Source organism: Oculina patagonica, chromosome 13, assembly GCF_052425735.1.
Source record: "Oculina patagonica isolate OP01 chromosome 13, crgOcupat, whole genome shotgun sequence".
NCBI classification, from domain to species: Eukaryota; Metazoa; Cnidaria; class Anthozoa; order Scleractinia; family Oculinidae; genus Oculina; species Oculina patagonica.
The window spans coordinates 22,980,080-22,997,104 of record NC_135770.1 but is presented as its reverse complement, the minus strand read 5'-3'; the positions used below and the strand labels follow the sequence as shown (position 1 = coordinate 22,997,104).

General features: G+C 38.4%; 1 protein-coding gene, 1 long non-coding RNA gene and 2 pseudogenes across 4 annotated transcripts in view; 2 read left to right on the top strand and 2 right to left on the bottom strand.

Annotated features, from left to right (window-relative positions):
• Positions 1 to 17,025, top strand: part of LOC144636532 (nuclear nucleic acid-binding protein C1D-like) — a 111,549-nt gene that overhangs the window by 86,734 nt on the left and 7,790 nt on the right. The gene's annotated exons all lie outside the window — the stretch shown is intronic.
• Positions 6,658 to 10,728, top strand: LOC144635692 (uncharacterized). Of its 2 annotated transcripts, XR_013567394.1 has the most exons (4): positions 6,658 to 6,842; positions 6,888 to 7,526; positions 9,120 to 9,170; positions 10,549 to 10,728. It is a non-coding gene; the product is annotated as an uncharacterized LOC144635692 (long non-coding RNA). The 2 variants fall into 2 exon arrangements; XR_013567393.1 differs by lacking the exon at positions 6,658 to 6,842 and having other exon boundaries at positions 7,348 to 7,526.
• Positions 12,419 to 14,067, bottom strand: LOC144635323 (ADP-ribosylation factor 4-like; annotated as a pseudogene).
• Positions 15,949 to 16,523, bottom strand: LOC144634866 (uncharacterized; annotated as a pseudogene).

Below are 17,025 nucleotides of genomic sequence, written 5' to 3'. Positions count from 1 at the left end.
ATCAACGTTCACCTCGAGCTAAAACTATCCCTCATTCAACGTTCTCTGCCGAAATATGGCTCAGAACTATAGTGTTGTGTCAAAATTCGGTAGACACCTTTTATCAAATCAAGGTAGATTGCTCAAAGGAATGTTAAGTCAAGGGCAATTCTAGAGAAAATATTCAACCAAAGTCGTGATTTTACACTCGTTTACCCATTCCTTGTCAAATAAGCGGGCAGACTCGTTTACTGTTAGGTTTAAAGGTCTTTAAAAGGTCATACTGCGTGCGTGTGCGTGTTACTGCTTGGTAAAATCTAAGATTAAAGCTTTGATTTACTGAAACTCCAACTCAGCTAATTCATTACTCCTAAAATTTGGCTCATTAAATCGGTTCTTTTTTCAATTTGATGGATTTTACATTCACTGTGTGGTCTATTATCGCTTGAAATGAGCTACAGAGCTGCGTTAGGACAGAAATAACTTATTCTTGTGCACAAATTTGCTCAAAGGAATGTTAAGTCAAGGGCAATTCTAGAGAAAATATTCAACCAAAGTCGTGATTTTACACTCGTTTACCCATTCCTTGTCAAATAAGCGGGCAGACTCGTTTACTGTTAGGTTTAAAGGTCTTTAAAAGGTCATACTGCGTGCGTGTGCGTGTTACTGCTTGGTAAAATCTAAGATTAAAGCTTTGATTTACTGAAACTCCAACTCAGCTAATTCATTACTCCTAAAATTTGGCTCATTAAATCGGTTCTTTTTTCAATTTGATGGATTTTACATTCACTGTGTGGTCTATTATCGCTTGAAATGAGCTACAGAGCTGCGTTAGGACAGAAATAACTTATTCTTGTGCACAATCTACCTTGATTTGATAAAAGGTGGCTATCGGGCTGTTAAGGAATGTATGGGGTTTCATTTTTTTTTTTTTTTAGGATACGGAGAATTGTTCGGCTTTCTTTTAATGAAATGTCGCCCTGTCTAATGTAGTGACTTCAATCTTACTTTTTTTTCTCCCTCCCTGTCTCCCCCCCCCCCCCCCCCCCCTCGTCTCCCTACCCCTAGATTTACTTGTGGTTAGTCTAGCCCAGTCTCTAACTCCAACCCCTCTCTTTCATTTGAATTCTAGTTGCGCGCGCTAACTAGTAGAACAGTTGTGATCTATAGCTTTCCATTCTGCTGTCTAAAGGAAGTTTGCCGGAGGACATCATTAAGTCCTATGAAGGTGGAAGTCTAACGATTTCTCAAGTTTTGCGTCGGCTGTTATTGTACCTTAGAACAAAGCTTTAACGGGTTGAACTCTTGACTCGGTATGTTTTGCTCAGTGGTACAAATAACGTTGTGCTTCCTTTAGACAGCAAAGGTCTTCAGCCACATCAACTAGGACTCGGAACTAGACTTTAGGGCTGATTTGAAGGCGGTCATGGCGATATTGGGCTTGAACTCTTCCTTGGCTGGAGACTTAGAAAAATTCTGTTGTAATGTCCGAGGGTATTGGTTCGCTTTTTAACGATTCTTCACATCCGGGGTATTACATTGTGAATAAGATGGAAAGGTTGCAAAGAGCGCAGCTGATGGTCGAAAGGGAATTTCTTGAAACCCTTATGTGAGTAGAATTCTCTTCATTTGATGATTATTTTGCCGTTTTGGCTCATTTGGCGATCAGCGCGTTTTGTGATTTGTCAGCGAGAAGCAATTCGATATGCGTGGTTTCCGGCCGTGAACTGACATGAAACATATCGAATTGTCTCGCTGAGTCATGAATTGTTTAGTTATTTATTCCCCAATTCCTTGAAAATGAAGCGAACGTCGATGTAGAACGCCTGTTGATAGTTCATTTTAGACCATGCATGGATTTAGAAAGCTTCAGTTCAGCTCTCGCTCTAGCACTTTTTAAGTTGGTTTTTCAGTTGATATTATTTCATGTTGTAAACAAGTTAATTAAATTGTAGAATTCATAATTTGAACAAAATGCCGTAAATGCAGTCTTCTTGGTTCGAAAAGACATAAATTAGAGTAATCAACGTTCACCTCGAGCTAAAACTATCCCTCATTCAACGTTCTCTGCCGAAATATGGCTCAGAACTATAGTGTTGTGTCAAAATTCGGTAGACACCTTTTATCAAATCAAGGTAGATTGCTCAAAGGAATGTTAAGTCAAGGGCAATTCTAGAGAAAATATTCAACCAAAGTCGTGATTTTACACTCGTTTACCCATTCCTTGTCAAATAAGCGGGCAGACTCGTTTACTGTTAGGTTTAAAGGTCTTTAAAAGGTCATACTGCGTGCGTGTGCGTGTTACTGCTTGGTAAAATCTAAGATTAAAGCTTTGATTTACTGAAACTCCAACTCAGCTAATTCATTACTCCTAAAATTTGGCTCATTAAATCGGTTCTTTTTTCAATTTGATGGATTTTACATTCACTGTGTGGTCTATTATCGCTTGAAATGAGCTACAGAGCTGCGTTAGGACAGAAATAACTTATTCTTGTGCACAAATTTGCTCAAAGGAATGTTAAGTCAAGGGCAATTCTAGAGAAAATATTCAACCAAAGTCGTGATTTTACACTCGTTTACCCATTCCTTGTCAAATAAGCGGGCAGACTCGTTTACTGTTAGGTTTAAAGGTCTTTAAAAGGTCATACTGCGTGCGTGTGCGTGTTACTGCTTGGTAAAATCTAAGATTAAAGCTTTGATTTACTGAAACTCCAACTCAGCTAATTCATTACTCCTAAAATTTGGCTCATTAAATCGGTTCTTTTTTCAATTTGATGGATTTTACATTCACTGTGTGGTCTATTATCGCTTGAAATGAGCTACAGAGCTGCGTTAGGACAGAAATAACTTATTCTTGTGCACAAATTTGCTCAAAGGAATGTTAAGTCAAGGGCAATTCTAGAGAAAATATTCAACCAAAGTCGTGATTTTACACTCGTTTACCCATTCCTTGTCAAATAAGCGGGCAGACTCGTTTACTGTTAGGTTTAAAGGTCTTTAAAAGGTCATACTGCGTGCGTGTGCGTGTTACTGCTTGGTAAAATCTAAGATTAAAGCTTTGATTTACTGAAACTCCAACTCAGCTAATTCATTACTCCTAAAATTTGGCTCATTAAATCGGTTCTTTTTTCAATTTGATGGATTTTACATTCACTGTGTGGTCTATTATCGCTTGAAATGAGCTACAGAGCTGCGTTAGGACAGAAATAACTTATTCTTGTGCACAAATTTGCTCAAAGGAATGTTAAGTCAAGGGCAATTCTAGAGAAAATATTCAACCAAAGTCGTGATTTTACACTCGTTTACCCATTCCTTGTCAAATAAGCGGGCAGACTCGTTTACTGTTAGGTTTAAAGGTCTTTAAAAGGTCATACTGCGTGCGTGTGCGTGTTACTGCTTGGTAAAATCTAAGATTAAAGCTTTGATTTACTGAAACTCCAACTCAGCTAATTCATTACTCCTAAAATTTGGCTCATTAAATCGGTTCTTTTTTCAATTTGATGGATTTTACATTCACTGTGTGGTCTATTATCGCTTGAAATGAGCTACAGAGCTGCGTTAGGACAGAAATAACTTATTCTTGTGCACAATCTACCTTGATTTGATAAAAGGTGGCTATCGGGCTGTTAAGGAATGTATGGGGTTTCATTTTTTTTTTTTTTTAGGATACGGAGAATTGTTCGGCTTTCTTTTAATGAAATGTCGCCCTGTCTAATGTAGTGACTTCAATCTTACTTTTTTTTTCTCCCTCCCTGTCTCCCCCCCCCCCCCCTCGTCTCCCTACCCCTAGATTTACTTGTGGTTAGTCTAGCCCAGTCTCTAACTCCAACCCCTCTCTTTCATTTGAATTCTAGTTGCGCGCGCTAACTAGTAGAACAGTTGTGATCTATAGCTTTCCATTCTGCTGTCTAAAGGAAGTTTGCCGGAGGACATCATTAAGTCCTATGAAGGTGGAAGTCTAACGATTTCTCAAGTTTTGCGTCGGCTGTTATTGTACCTTAGAACAAAGCTTTAACGGGTTGAACTCTTGACTCGGTATGTTTTGCTCAGTGGTACAAATAACGTTGTGCTTCCTTTAGACAGCAAAGGTCTTCAGCCACATCAACTAGGACTCGGAACTAGACTTTAGGGCTGATTTGAAGGCGGTCATGGCGATATTGGGCTTGAACTCTTCCTTGGCTGGAGACTTAGAAAAATTCTGTTGTAATGTCCGAGGGTATTGGTTCGCTTTTTAACGATTCTTCACATCCGGGGTATTACATTGTGAATAAGATGGAAAGGTTGCAAAGAGCGCAGCTGATGGTCGAAAGGGAATTTCTTGAAACCCTTATGTGAGTAGAATTCTCTTCATTTGATGATTATTTTGCCGTTTTGGCTCATTTGGCGATCAGCGCGTTTTGTGATTTGTCAGCGAGAAGCAATTCGATATGCGTGGTTTCCGGCCGTGAACTGACATGAAACATATCGAATTGTCTCGCTGAGTCATGAATTGTTTAGTTATTTATTCCCCAATTCCTTGAAAATGAAGCGAACGTCGATGTAGAACGCCTGTTGATAGTTCATTTTAGACCATGCATGGATTTAGAAAGCTTCAGTTCAGCTCTCGCTCTAGCACTTTTTAAGTTGGTTTTTCAGTTGATATTATTTCATGTTGTAAACAAGTTAATTAAATTGTAGAATTCATAATTTGAACAAAATGCCGTAAATGCAGTCTTCTTGGTTCGAAAAGACATAAATTAGAGTAATCAACGTTCACCTCGAGCTAAAACTATCCCTCATTCAACGTTCTCTGCCGAAATATGGCTCAGAACTATAGTGTTGTGTCAAAATTCGGTAGACACCTTTTATCAAATCAAGGTAGATTGCTCAAAGGAATGTTAAGTCAAGGGCAATTCTAGAGAAAATATTCAACCAAAGTCGTGATTTTACACTCGTTTACCCATTCCTTGTCAAATAAGCGGGCAGACTCGTTTACTGTTAGGTTTAAAGGTCTTTAAAAGGTCATACTGCGTGCGTGTGCGTGTTACTGCTTGGTAAAATCTAAGATTAAAGCTTTGATTTACTGAAACTCCAACTCAGCTAATTCATTACTCCTAAAATTTGGCTCATTAAATCGGTTCTTTTTTCAATTTGATGGATTTTACATTCACTGTGTGGTCTATTATCGCTTGAAATGAGCTACAGAGCTGCGTTAGGACAGAAATAACTTATTCTTGTGCACAATCTACCTTGATTTGATAAAAGGTGGCTATCGGGCTGTTAAGGAATGTATGGGGTTTCATTTTTTTTTTTTTTTAGGATACGGAGAATTGTTCGGCTTTCTTTTAATGAAATGTCGCCCTGTCTAATGTAGTGACTTCAATCTTACTTTTTTTTTCTCCCTCCCTGTCTCCCCCCCCCCCCCCCCTCGTCTCCTTACCCCTAGATTTACTTGTGGTTAGTCTAGCCCAGTCTCTAACTCCAACCCCTCTCTTTCATTTGAATTCTAGTTGCGCGCGCTAACTAGTAGAACAGTTGTGATCTATAGCTTTCCATTCTGCTGTCTAAAGGAAGTTTGCCGGAGGACATCATTAAGTCCTATGAAGGTGGAAGTCTAACGATTTCTCAAGTTTTGCGTCGGCTGTTATTGTACCTTAGAACAAAGCTTAGCCAAAGGAACACGCACTGGTACTTTGAATAAGTAGAATTTAACTACGAAGGAGCAAAGATGCATAAAATAAAGCAAAGCAAAGTGCAAATAGTTAAAAAGACCAGCTTACTTGTCTCTTTCATACTGCTCCTTGCACGAAGATGGAGGAACGGCTGTAAAAACAAAACAACTTTTTAAATTAGTAAATTAGCTTGTTTAGTTGCGGCCCGTAATACGAAACAAACTTAAACTTGAATATAAACGATGAATACCTGTTGTGGTCGGTGGCTCAGGTAGAGCTGTTGGCGGCGGAGTAGAAGTTTTGTTCATCATTGCCATAAGGCTCTCTAGTTTCGCTTGTAACATTTTCATGGCATCGTTGGCGTCCGGATCAAGCATAAAGTTACAAATCAGGTTACAGGCCATCATCTTGTCGTATGGTTTGGTACATGATGGGGAGGATTTGACTTCATTCACGGTCAGTACAAAGAAGATTGCAATAAAACAAGCTTGAAAAGACAAACGCATTTTGACAATTTGTGCGACGTTCTTGGCTCGAATTAATTCCGTGATTGTTGTTCCTGTGTGATTAGCCTGTAGCCTTACGCTTAGTACTGTATCTTTGTAACACTTAAGCTTAGTGGAACGTGGTAAAGATACTTTAAAATATGACACGAAGCAAAAATGTTCTGAATGAATCGATGAATGAATGAAAAACTTTTTTGAAGTGTCAAAGCTTTTATAGCCTGGGATATACCCATACTAATTAGGGAAAAAGGCTAAAAATAAACTTAATAATACTTAACAGTCTATATCTTCCTTTGTTTTTAAACTATAGATCGTGTAGATATGTAAGTACTGTGCGTGTTTCGTGCAGTTCATCACACTTCGTACTTTTCTTTAGGTAGTAAGTTCCTTCGAGTAGTTTAGCAAAAATTGTCGAGAAAGTTTGGTCTGATGGCAAAATGCCTGACTCTTTTAACTAAGAAAGACCAAAATGAAAACCCTCAAACATTGTTTACTTATGACATGCATGTATCATGTAGTTATAGCGGAGCTCCCCAGCGCGCGCCAGCGCGCGGAGCGGAGCACCATGGGTAATGCGGGTACGAGAGAATTTTTGTAAACCCAGGAGGCCGAAAAAATTTGGTGCGTACGCCCGACCGCGCGCGCCTACAGACTCTCGGGGAGGGGGAGGGGAGTCACAAGGCAACCCGACCGGGGGGAGGAGAATGTCGTCTTATCATTTCTCAACGACTGCTTTCATCTTTGATATTAGACATGATTGGACGTCTTTGTTATGGCCAATTGACAGCTGTCAAAACAAGGTTTCCGCTGACCAGTATCACATGTCTATATCGCGGGCTCAGATGTAGAACACATCGAGGTTGAATGTTTTTTTGAAGTTGACCGCTGACCAAGTGACATTTCACCATTGAATCGCGGGCGCATGTACTTTTCTGTGTGGAATTACCTGAAGCGGAAAGTGAAATTAGGGAAATGCGCTGGTTGCTGTTGGCTCGGCTAAACAAAATCACAGTCACTGTGATAAAATTTATATTTATAAGCTGCTTATTTCGAACTTATGGCGATTCTGGTTTATACCTAAACCTTCGTGAAACGGCAAGGTTAACAGCAAAATTTTGAATATGGTTCAGAGTTGAAACTCAGGAAACAAACTCACAACATGCCGATTTACGAATGAGTTCACCGAGAGGACTCCGATTGAAAAGCACACGACAGTTTATTACAGATAAATTATTTCTGGATGTATTCCTCGTTTATCCCGGGATAGCAGCGAAGCAGCCAAAGAAAAGCGGATTGTGACCGACCGAAATGGACGTAAATCTTCCAAGCTACTTGTTGAGTTTAATTAAAGCAAAGACGGTCAAAGACAAAATCCCTTTTCGAAACCAAGGTAAGCTAAGCTTATTATTTGTGTTCCTTTTTTAACAGATTAGAAAAGTTTCTGTTATTTAGTTTATAAACAAGCATTCCATCTAATAGAACTCTTTCGTGTAACCGGTAAATGTATGTCAGGACAAGGCATACAACGTAAGTGACATTCGTTTTGTCTTAAACACAAGTTGTATTCAAAGCAGATAGCTTCTACTGCGATAAATTTGTTTATCCTGTAAAGAGCAAATTTCCAGTTACACTACAAGATCAAAATTTACATGTGCATTTGCAAATTTGTAAGAATGTGGTCGAACATTGCTAGCTGACAGCATTAGCGAAATATAGTTTTCTCAATGACCTATGCTATTTTTGCTGAGAACTTTGCTAAGTTTTCCTTATTTTAGTGAGTGAAAATGTTTTGTGAAAGTTTTGTATTTATAATCTGATAACAGCCGTTCTGGGAATAAATTGATTATTTTATTCATATTTTTCCAGGCGTAGACAATCGATAAACCGGTAATCGATAACAATCCATAGCAATCGATATCAATCTTCGTATTATTTTACTTAATACTAACGCCATCAAATATGTTTAAAACGAATATACATACACCTCCAGGGGCTCCTTGGGATTAGTGATTGTTATTGATAACTGTTGATTGCTTTTTTTAACTGTCGATTGCTATCGACTTTTATCGATTTTCTCAATCGATAACAATCGATAATAATTTTTTTCTGTGAGTTCTATTGTTATGGATTACCGTTTATAAATTTGTGATTGATATCAATAGATATCGATTGTATCGACTGATTTCCGATATAGATTGCTATTGATTGACCACGCCTGGATTCTAATAAATTACAATAAAGAAAAAAGCACAGATTCTAATTTGTTATGTGTAAGATCATAAACATTTTTTATGTTATAACAACCAAATTGATCATTTATAATATATGATAAGGACTTGGAAAAAAATTCCAGTTTGCCCTGTGGTCAACAAGCAGCTCTCAAATTTTGCTGGCCTAGGACAGTGCATGTGACACTGTGTATTAGTAAACTTGTGACTGTATAATTAACTTGTAGTCAGATGATCATGACTTGCCTGGGCCTTCACCCATTATGCAAACAGGCATGAAAAATTAATTGTTTGACAGGAAAATCTACTTGCCCCGGACGACCAGAGGGGAATTGTGGCTATAGCAAGTGCTGCTATCTTGACGGTTGTGATTGGTACAATATTTTAAGCCTTTCATAGTTTTCCAGCCTAAAGCAATGACTTATCAGATATTTTTGCCTGAATTAGTTTTTTCTACAAGAGTAGCAGGTTAGTTTTTGATCCTGAAATAAAAAAAAAAGTTTAAAATGGGCCTGTCTGCAATGAGGAGAATTAATATCATTTAAAGCAAAATAATTTAAAATACATCTACATTCAAATGTACATCAAGCTTTATGAGGTTAATTGAGTGACAGGTATTTATGGAGGTTGTAAGAGGCAGTTTGAGTTTATCATTAATTTTATATAAGCAAATCTGTTGCATTTCTAAAACTTGCTATATTAGGATTTCCATACCTTTTATGGGTTTTTGATATGCAAACATTTTGTTTTTATAGTGAGGGAAAACAGGAATTCAAGGGGTGCAGTTAATGTCTGTGATGATGAAGGTAAGTATTACATTAGTGTCAGTTTATACCTTTATTTCTCTAAATGCTCTGTGACAGAGTTTAGTTTATGTGAATCTACATTAAAAAAGTGTAAAATTTTGGGGTTTAAGAAATGATAGGTGTTTTAACTGCTTGGTAGTTTATGTTTCCTTAAAGGAGAAGTTCACTCTAGAATGGCCATTTATTTTCTTTACACCAATAAAAAGTTTACACCAAGATATGTCATTCTCCAAAATTTCAGCTTCCAACGTTCGCTATAACCCTACAAAATCTTTCTTAAAACTCGACAGCTGAACGCCGCCATCTTGGAGCTGGTAATGTATGCGTGACGTCAAAGAGCTCAGCCTGAAGTTTGGCGGGAATATTTTAATAGTCGAAACTCCTTGTTTTTTTTTATTTCTTGGAGCTCCGTTTGAGCAAAATGGAGATGCACAAACAGGCATTTTGACAAACAAAATCCACTACGAAGAAACGATGAGTTTCGAGTATTTAAATTGGCAATTTAGGGGTAATTTGACAAGCGATTTTTTTTAGGTTTATTTTTGACCCAGGGATTTTTTTGAGTATGTCAGAAGACTTAGGGATTTTTTTGGGTCCTGAGTTTTGCCTCCATTCGATCATCCCCGTCATTTACAAGCCGGAGTACCCCCCTGGGGGTAGGGGTAGGAGGGCAAAAAACCCAACAAGATCTGCTACCTGACCCGACAAATTACTGGAATACTTGTAATGATTTTGTGGGAGAAGTGCAAATTTACCTGTTCAAATTCTGCTTGTTATTAGCTAACCTTAATATCTACATGTAAGCTTAAGCCCTAACTTAACATAAATTGTCTTGTTGTGGTACTAGGCGAATATAGAAATAGAATTTTAACACAGCTGAAATTTCACATGAAAACAAAAAGTTGATAAACTTTTAGAGCTGCTTAGGCCAGAATAGCCAGTTAGGCTTGTTGATGAGCCAGCTTAGTGTTTTCTTAGCTACGCTAAGAAAGGGGAGAATATGTAAGCTTTCATGGAATTAATCACAGTGCTTTCAACAGCACCTGTCGGAGAGCAATGTAAGAGTCTTAAGACACCTCATTTAATAGGGAAATCATGAATTTTAGCCAGTGATTCACCCCAAAACACCCACCAAAGCTCATTCATGTGCCAGGTCTTATTGATAGCACTATTTATGCCTTCAGTAGGTCAAATGAGTTTTTGGGTTCTGAACATATCCCCCAACACAGTCCCTGGCCCAGGCAAAAATTGGAAAAATACATCTCTTTTTTATGCATCTGCAGATAGTTCTGAACAATTTAAGCTAATTTAAAATTATAAACATCCATTTGATGCCAATGATCATCAACAAATCTTATGTCCTTTTTGCCTTTTTCAGGGTTAACACGAGTAGCAGAATTTCCACAGAGTTGCAGACACAGCAAGAGATAAATGAACAATCAGATTATTATATTATTTTCTTCATTGCATGTAAAAATGTACTGTGTGTAGAATACAATTTATTTATAAGGACAGTTGTAATTTTAAAGTTAATGAAATAAAGCCAGATAAGGTACAATCATGTACATAAAAAATCATCCTGCTACCTAAACATTTAATTCCCAGTGCGCACGCTGCAAAGAACAGTAATTATGATAATGAGATACACATTTCATCATCTCTTAATGTATGGTAAAATGGCATGGTAAAATTTTTGCCAAGCAATCTATACCTGAGTTTAGAACTAACAAACAGTATTTATGCCTTTCCAGAATTTTTGCTAAGTTTACATGTAATTAAGCAAAGGGGAAAGGGATTCATATAAAGGAAAAAGGTCTTATCGTTTTGGGGGACCCTATTTTGCAAAATGACAGAATGTCAATATTTTGCTTGCCACTACCTTTTACTCCAGTTTGCTAACAGGAAGCTGTTATTTTTAGTGTTAGGCAATAATAAAAGACTGTAATCGTCACCATTCCATCAATTAGGGGCCCCATTTAGGGGAGGGGGGAAGCTACATGCAAAACTTTCGAATTGTATGCTATGTACAGCTGTAACATACCAGTTATGATGGGGGTATGGATATGTTCTAGAGCAACCCTTTCTTTGTTCTTGTTTAACTTTGAGAGTTGCGAGTATATCTTTAGAAGGTTATGCATAGACTACTAATGATATTTTTGATTGATCAACTTTTTAACTCTTATTTGGTGCTGTTGTCCATGGTGAAAGGGATACATATCATATATAAAGAAAATAACATGAATAAAAAAATCAGTCTAAAAAATTATCAAGGAGAAATAACTGAGGAGCTCCGCTTTTAGGCTTGCCTAAATCTATATATTAAATTGTAATATTGAAAAGGAAGCTTGCTGGTTCTTGTTTCCAGATGCTCCGATCATTTTGGTCAGGTCTAAAAGCCCTGGCAACCTCGTTCCCAGTGTCCTTCCTCCCCCTTCCAATTCCCTGGGAAAGAGGCTGCGTATAAGACGTTTTGAAGTATGACCAACAATGCCCGAGAAGAATGCATCAGTGTGCTGAACCCCAGGCTCTTCATGTATGGATAGCTACGTTGACGGTTCCATACAAATGTCGTTAGTAATTTATTTTGAATATTTAGCAACTGCCCGTATCGTAGATCGTAAGCTTGGGGTGGCTGTTGGGTAAACTTACAGGCGGTTATGGTAATACTTATCGCATGTCTTTTTCTGGAAATCAAAATGGCCGATAGCCACAGTGCTAATTTAAATTTTGCTCGTTTCTAAATAACGAATCAGTGGAACGCCTTTATTGTCATTTATGCCAAGGGCTCGTTTTGAAAGGTATGAAAATTCGCGTAGCTAGCATTTAATTGCCTTTTGTACTCAGATGAAGTCGTAAAAAAATAACACTTTTAATTGTTGGACCAGAAAATGCAAACTAAATCGAATGATATTGAACAATCAAAGTACAGACAATATATGCCAGTTATACAAAATCAACTCAGTCTTGTGCCAGTGGGACGAGAGCAGACTACACGGCAGTTAATGAAGAATGCGCGGGGCTCCGAATCAAGAGGTTTTTGTTCAAAGTCCGTCTACTAATTAATTGTTTTAAACTTGTGTCCTCTCTTTCGTGTTCCATCGCGTTGTGTGTACATGTTCTGCCAACAAGCGCCTGCCTGCCTGCATTTGCTAACAGAGTCACTTCAAATTCAATCAACCGTTTTATTTTATTAACAAATTAATGTAAATTACACTCTCACACTGGGCTTATAAATCCTTGGCAACATATAAAAACTTCAATCTTTAATTAGGCTTCGAATGCAATACAGAAGCACTCTAGTCAACCATATCAGCGCGTAAGCCGAATTTAGGCTTCAGTGAAACTAAAATTTAATATCCTCACAGTGAGAAACGTTAATATATATATATAACGCAAGAAACCAAGTTGCGTACTTGTTCTACTGATTAAATGTAGCAGAAATATAACTGATTAATATTGCTGTTTCTGATATAAATCAATTTACATGAAATGACTCATTTTTGACATTTGGACTACATTCAAGAAAAGTATTATCTTGCAATATTACATTAAAAAGTGGCTTTGCATGCTTGAAAAAATGCTCTACTTACTATTTCAAAAATGATCTTGGATACATAACTGCATGGTAAAGTTCTTAAACTTGCTGTGCAATGTTTTTGTCTTTTACAAAAAAAAATCAAAATTTAGATATTGTTTATGAAAGTATTTCATTTTACCGTCCCGCGGCACTCGTCAAGCTTCCTGATCAGTATTTTCTTGAACTCTTCTCAAATTCTTTAACCATATCGCTCAGCTTGTGCATAGCTTCGTAGATTCCGTCGCCGTTCTTTGCACACGCCTCTTGTACATGCCACGTGTTCGCCTAGGCCTTTCTCGATTATGCTAGTAAAACTGGCATTTAATGCTACTAGAAATTCTCGCATAAAGCCAAAAAATGCTGAAATAATGCCTGATTTCTTTAAAAAATGCCACTTGAATTCCAAAGAATGCTTTGTTTTATTTCAAACAAAACGTACGAACTCTTAGATTATATGGTCATATCAACAACAGGTGATACTTAATAATTGTTTGTTTATAAAAATAAGAAATAAAAAAAAATATTAAATTTTTAAAAAAAAAATTAAAAAAACACACACGTAAGTAACACAACACAAGTACACAAGTAACAAAACGCACAAACAGTCGAAACAGACAGAAAACAATCAAATTAAGTAATCAAAGCTGTGAAACTTTAGGATTATTTATCCTTCTGAGTTCTGAGTGCTGAAATCTGAATCACAGTCATGAAAAATGACAGAAAATGCTAGCAATTCTTTTTCAAGAAAAAACGAAAAAAAAAATGCTCTTTTTCCCAAAAAATGCCAAAAAATGCTACCATAATCGAGAAAGGCCTAGGTTCGCCTTGTGCTGCAAGAGACACAACTGTTGAGCAAGCTCGTGTGACTTGAGGGCACGAGGAAGATCCTGCTTGTTGGCAATAACTACAACAGGCACCTTTTCCATTTCGAGGCTTTCCATAACGCTGAAGAGTTCCTGTCTCGCTTCTGAGATCCTTTCCAGATCAGAACTGTCCACGACAAAGATTAAGCCTTGGGTGTTCTGGAAATAGTGGCGCAAAAATGGTCGGATTTTCTCTTGGCCACCGACGTCCCAAACTGTAAAAGTGACGCCTTTGCAAGGGGAAACAGTTCCCACGTTCTGAATCCTATGGCTGGAATCGTGGAGACGTATTTGTTCAGATTTAGTTTGTATAAAATCGTGGTCTTTCCAGCTGCATCTAATCCGAGCATGAAGATACGAGCGTCGCAAATAGAAAAAGAGCAAAAAAGATCACTCTTTCGCTGGAAAAACTGAGAAAGTGTGATTCCCATGCAGCTGTGCTGTGTTCTCGTCTTCGACCTGGATTTCTCTTGTTGTATTGAGTTATTCTTTTTCATAAATCATTGTAATAAAGAACATAACTTTTGTATACCCAGTCTTGATCCACGTGGCATTTTTTGACAACTCAATTTTTCCGCAACATCCTCGCCCCCGCGATGCTAAAAATAGCCCAACAGCTACAAGCCTAGTTATCATGCACTTCGACCCAGGCTTCACACGAGCGCAGCATTCAAGATGGCAGACCAAGTGGAGGAAGAACCCGATTTGCCCGAAGAAGTCACCGAGTCGCTAGAGACGTTTCATGAAGTCTTGGGAAAAGTTGAAGATGGAGACGTTAGTGGATGTTTTGAAGGAAAAGGTTTGGAGATTCTGTCGATTTGGTTCCAAGTAACGCACATGCCGCCAGGCTGCGTTCTACGTAGGTTTATACGCCGAAGATCTTCGGCGTGGAATTCAAAATTGCGTGGCGTACTAACGTACGATCGCATGTCGGCACCTTTTAACTCGCGTACGTACATATGACTTATTTTAGGTATGAATAATAAAGGACCTTGGCGTAAACCTATATATTAAAAAAACTTGGAGTATCTTCGGCGTTTCGTGTACACGGAATGCACCCTGCAGATCCTGCATCATTTTGGTCAAAAAGCCGTGGCAACCGACTGGCAACCTCGTTCCCAGGGTGCTCTTCGGCCGTTGCCTGGGAACGAGGTACAAAGGAGAAGAAACAGTCAGTGTACAGCATGAAACACAGGCACTTTTAATTAAGCTCGGTGTGTGTTTATGACTTGAGAGTTACGCTCCATACAAACTTCCTTGCCTAGTTCATTTTGAATATTTCGAAACTTAGGAATTGCCCGTATCGTGGATCGTAAGTTTTTAGACTTCTCACGTGTATTTTCAAAATGTTTTAACATTTCACTGTAATTTAAATTTGGCCTCTGTTTCAAATCAAATCAGTGAAAAGACTTGGAAGAGCTCGTTTTGAAAAGTAGTAAAACTCACGCAGCCAGGAAATTGCCTTTTGTACTGATGAAGTCATAGTCTCCCTCGTAATCGTTTTTAGCCGGTCGTCACGCAACGCTCCTTTGTGGGGAGGAGCGTTGCGTGACGACACTGAGACTAATGAAGTCCTAAAAAAATACACTTGTAATTGTTTTGGTGATATATGCTGCACGTGAGACGAGAACAGAGACTAAAAGGAAGTTAATTAAGAAGAATGCGTCGGACTCCAAATCGAGAAATTCTTGTTTGAAGTCCATCTACTAGTTGTTATAAATTTGTTACCCCTAGTCGTGTTCCAGTGGGTCGCTTGCTCTGCCAACATGCGCCTGCATAAGGTAACAGGGTCACTTCAATTTCAATCAACTGTTTTATTTTATTAATAAAAAATGTAAATTACACTCTCACACTGGGCTTATAAATCCATTGGCAACGTATAAACACTTCAATCTCAAACTTAGACTTCGAATGCAATACAAAAACAGTCAACCATAGTCAGCGCGTAAGCCGAATTTCTTAGCCATTACTGAAACTAAAATTAAATATCTTCAAATAGAGAGACGTTAATATAACGCAAAAATTCAAGTTGAATACTTGTTCTACTACTAAAATGTACCAGGAGCATAAATGAATAGTATTGTTGTTGCTTATACACTTCAATTTGCAGTCAAAATCACTGATGTTTGACATTTGGAATACAATACATTAAAAAGAAGCTGAGCTTGAGAAAATGTTCTACTTACTATTTCAAAAATAATCTTAGTTACATAACTGCATGGAAAAGATCTTAATCTTGCTGTGCAAATGTTTTCGTCTCTTAACAAAATACAAAATTTAAACACTGTTTATGAAAGGATTTTATTTACCGTCCCGAGGTACTCGTCAAGCTTCCTGATCAGTATTTTCTTGAACTCTTCCCAAACTCTTTAACCATATCGCTAAGCTTGTGCATAGCTTCGTAAATTCTCTCGCCGTTCTTTGCACACGCCTCTTGGACATGCCACGGGTTCGCCTTGTGCTGCAAGAGACACAACTGTTGAGCAAGCTCGTGTGACTTGAGGGCGCGAGGAAGATCTTGCTTGTTGCCAATGACTACAACAGGCACGTTTTCCATCTCGGGGCTTTCCATAACACTGAAGAGTTCCTGTCTCGCTTCTGAGATCCTTTCCAGATCAGTACTGTCCACGACAAAGATTAAGCCTTGGGTGTTCTGGAAATAGTGACGCCATAATGGTCGGATTTTCTCTTGGCCACCGACGTCCCAAACTGTAAAAGTGACGCCTTTGCAAGGGGAAACAGTTTCTACGTTGAATCCTATGGTTGGAATCGTGGTGACGGTTTCGTTCAGCTTGAGTTTGTATAAAATCGTGGTCTGTCCAGCTGCACCTAACCCGACCATGAGGATACGAGCTTCGCAATTTGAGAAAGAGCGATAAAGATCACCCATAATTGTTCTGTGTTTTCGTCTTCGACCTGCGTTTCTCTTGTTGTATCGAGTTTAACTGTTAAAACGCAGCTCTTTTTATATTCTTTTTCATAAATCGTTGTAATTAAGAACATAACTTTTGTATACCCAGTCTTGATCCACGTGGCATTCTTTGACAACTCAAGTTTTCCGCAACACACGCGCGCCCACGCGATGCTAAAAATAGCCTTACTGCTATAAGCCTCGTTATTCTACGCTCCAACTCAGGCTTCCCACGAATTCCCCCCCCCCCCCCCCCCGCGCCAGACAGAAAGTTGAGGAAAATCCCTATTTGCCCGAAGAAGTCACCGAGTCGCTAGAGACGTTTCTTGAAGCCTTGGGAAAAGATGAAGATGTATTTAAACCACTTCTGGAGACATCAGTTGATGATTTGAAAGAAAAGGTTTGGAGCGGATTCTGTTGATTTGGTTCCAAATAACGTGCATGCCGCCAGGATGCATTCTACGTAGGTTTATACGCCGAAGATCTTTGGCGTGGATTTCAAAA